Source organism: Cetorhinus maximus, chromosome 29 (assembly GCF_964194155.1).
Source record: "Cetorhinus maximus chromosome 29, sCetMax3.hap1.1, whole genome shotgun sequence".
In the NCBI taxonomy this organism is placed as follows: domain Eukaryota; kingdom Metazoa; phylum Chordata; class Chondrichthyes; order Lamniformes; family Cetorhinidae; genus Cetorhinus; species Cetorhinus maximus.
The window spans coordinates 13,495,311-13,499,104 of NC_135907.1; positions in this window are offsets into that span (position 1 = coordinate 13,495,311).

Consider the following 3,794-nt stretch of genomic DNA (forward strand, 5'->3'; position numbering starts at 1 on the left):
TGGGGACCAAAACTGTGCCCAGTACTCCAGGTGCGGTCTCACCAACGCCTTGTACAGTTGCAACAACACTTCCCTATTTTTCGAGAATTTATCCAATCCCTCTTTGAAAGTTATTATTGAATCTCATATTAGTTAGTGCGCTCCACATCACAACAACTCCCCGTGGAAAAGAAAAATCTCCTCATGTTCCCCCTCTGAATCGCAAATCTTAAATCTGTGTTGACTGGTTACTGACCCACCCACCGGTGGAAAAAGTTTCTCTTCATTGCCTCTGCCCAAGTGCCTCCTAATTTTAATTTCATTGCCGGCTCACTGTCCCCAGGCCATCAACACCATCAGACTGACCCAAACTTCACCACATTGATCAGACCACTTGGATGAAATTGGTACATTCCCGAGGGTTCAATAAACGCATTGAGAACTCCGTCCCTGCTGGAGCTGGATGAGCTACCCCGAGAAGAGTCAAAACTCCTGGCTCGATTTTAACGCTGGCTGAGTTTTCACGCCTGTGGCCAGCGAGATGAATAGGGTACCCACTTGTTTCTCCAGGAATAAGACTCGAGCTATTTTAACTCGTTTAAACGCAGCTCGTTATTAACTATGGAAACCAGGCACAAACTGATTTGAAGTGATGCTCCCGGGTGTGATGTTTTCATTTGCACGGCGCCTAAGGGAGCTTGAATAACATTGTTGAACTGATCAGGTTTGGCTTAAAATGGGTGAGTTAGCAAAGCCGGAGCAGCTGGAAATCCATCGCAATTTGAAATGTTGCTTAGTGAAGAACAGGAACGGCTGGTGGATGGTATTAAGCATTTTACATTTCTTCACAACCTCTAAATGGCTAAGGCTGGTTTTTTCTTTCAATCAGTGTGTTCAGCCGGGAGTTTAGGTGATCAATTCCGTGGGAGCCCTGAGTCCCTAAATCAAAGCAGGGGCATTTCAATCAGGCTGGACATTTTGACTGACAGTCGGGCAGGCCAATCCCTCACGCTCACAGAGCTGAGAGAGAAACGGAAGTATCCTCCTGGCTTCTTTCTCTGCCTCCCTCAGGAACAGCAGAGTGATGAAGGCAACACACAGGCGGTAATAAGGAAAGACAGATCCCTGTTAGCTATACCCGACTTGAAAGGGATTTTTCACCCAGAGCATCAGTTTAATTTGTATTTCGGTTAGTTTCATTGGGTGAGAAGCGGGAGGAAATTGACAGATCTCACTGCTAAAACTGTGTTCAGTCCATTCATGTATTTTATGTAAAATAAATCACTTTGCCGTCTTTGCTCCCTTTGACAAAGCCAGAGCTGTGCATGCTAATAGAATGTTCTAGCTTATTACGAGGGGAATTGAATACAAAAGTAGGGGGGTGGTTATGCTTCAGTTAAGCAGGGCATTGGTGAGACCACATCTGGAGTATTGGTCTCCTTATTTAAGGAAGGATGTAAACGCATTGGAAGCAGTTCAGAAAAGGTTTACTAGATTGATACCTGGAATGGGAGAGTTGTCTAATGAGGAAAGGTTAGACAGACTAGGCTTGTATCTGCTGGAGTTTAGAAGAGTAAGAGGCAACTTGATTTTTGTTTCCCTTTGTTCTTTCAGCATTTGTCTCCCATCCCTAATTGGCCCCGCCAACAGGGGAATCATCCGTCATGCATCTACTTTGTTGAACCCGGTAAGAATGTTGCGCGTCTCAATGAGATCACCTCTCATTCTTCTAAACTCTAGAGAATCTCCTCAAACTCCCCTCATTCCCGCCATCCCAGGATTGAGTCTGGTAGGAGTGCAGATATCTCGGAGGGCTGTGGGGCTGGAGGAGAGTGCAGAGATAGTGGGGAGGGACGCAGTCATGGAGGGATTTGAAAACAAGGATGGGAATTTTAAAATGCAGACATTGTTTGAACCATGAACCAATGTAGGTCAGCTCAGAATCTCAGCTCAGCTCACAGTGGGACATAATTCTTCGATCAAGCTTTTGGTTATTTACCCCATGTGGCTCGGTGTCAAATCCCGTTTGATTGCTCTCCTGTGAAGTGCCTTGGGGTGTTTTGAAGTCACAATATAAATGCAAGCTGTTGACGTTGATGTAGGAGCAGCAGCAGATTCAAAGCCCCCCTCTCCTGTCCCATTAATGGTTCACATTAGGTATCCGCAACTTGCTGCTTCCAATTGATGAACTGTCAGTCAAACAGTTACAGTGCTAAAATTCTTCCAAGTTTCACAAGGTTTGTGATATATGAATATACGGACAAGGAGCAGGAGTAGGCCATTCAGCCCCTCGAGCCTGCTCCGCCATTTAATAAGATCATGGCTGATCTGATAGTAACCTGAAATCTGCATCCCACCAACCGCTGATAACCCATCACCCCCTTGGTTACCAAAAATCTATCCACCTCTGCCTTAAAAATATTCAAAGACTCTGCTTCCACCTCCTTTTGAGGAAGAGAGTTCCAAAGACTCACTACCCTCAGAGAAAAAAATTCTCCCCATCTCTGTCCTAAATGGGTGACCCCTTATTTTTAAACAGCGACCCCTAGTTCTAGATTCTCCCACAAGAGGAAACATCCTCTCCACATCCGCCCTGTCAAGTCCCCTCAGGATCTCATATGTTTCAATCGAGTCGCCTCTTATTTTTCTAAACCCCAGTGGATACAAGCCTAGTCCGTCCAACATTTCCTCATAAGTCAAGCCACCCGTTCCAGATATCAGTCCAGTAAACCTTCTCTGAACCGCTTCCAAATCGAAAAAAAACATTGATTTTGTCTGCCAAAAGCTGAAGGATTAACTTTTTAATCATACGACATGCTGGATATTTCTCGTAACTGTGTCACCAGCCACAAAGTTATGGAGGGGATACCATGAAATGACATCAAAGAAATAAACAGAAGGGGAGATTATTGATGATTGGGAGAGGAGCCAACCCGATTCATCAGCTAAACACAGGAAGTAGAGCTAGCTTTGTTAGCTGGCAACACGCTACAACATCTCACACAGATAGTGGGGAAGGAGTCTTTTCTCATAGGGAAACACACAGGGAGGCGATGGACAGGACAGATGACTGTGGTTTAACAACTCATCAAAAGAAAAGTGTACCTTCAACAGTGCAGCACTCCCGTGGTACGAGGGACAGTTACAATTAGCCACAGTCCGTTAGGGCCACACGCATCTCCCAACATTAGAGAGAGACAATTGGTTAGATAGATTGAGGGGCGTTGCAAGCATGGGACAAAGTGAGGAGGCAGGCCTTCATGAACTACCACAGCAATACATTGAACTTGGACCATTGGTATTATCATATATCATGCTCTAGCCACCCAAGCTAACCAGCCAAGCATCAACCTAGATTACATGCTGAAGTGGGGATTGAACCCACCATTATCTTGTTGCTAGGCAAAAGAGATACCAGTAAGCCAAGGGTGGCATGGTTATAGCTTACATGTGCTGCAGTTTAACCTGAGCTTCTCTCACATTTTCCACGGAACTGATGGACGCTGGTCAAATGAGATCAACGATAGAATATTCGTGACTCAACAAGGGCAGCTATTCCGGATTTCTCAAGCAAAACTTCTATAAGACAATAGGAAGAATGCGACACCATCCCAAAGAGCAGCCAGAATACTCGCTCCTTGGGGTGGAATCTTCCGTTCTTGGCGGAAAACCCGGAGGAGGCACCCGCGCTGGCTCCGAGGAGGAAAGCCCACCTCATCTTCTGCCCCGTCAGGCAGTTACATGGACAGCAGCGGGCGTTCCTCCAGGCTGAGGACCCCGGAGGCCGACTTCCTGCCCGCCAAGAGCTGCTGGCC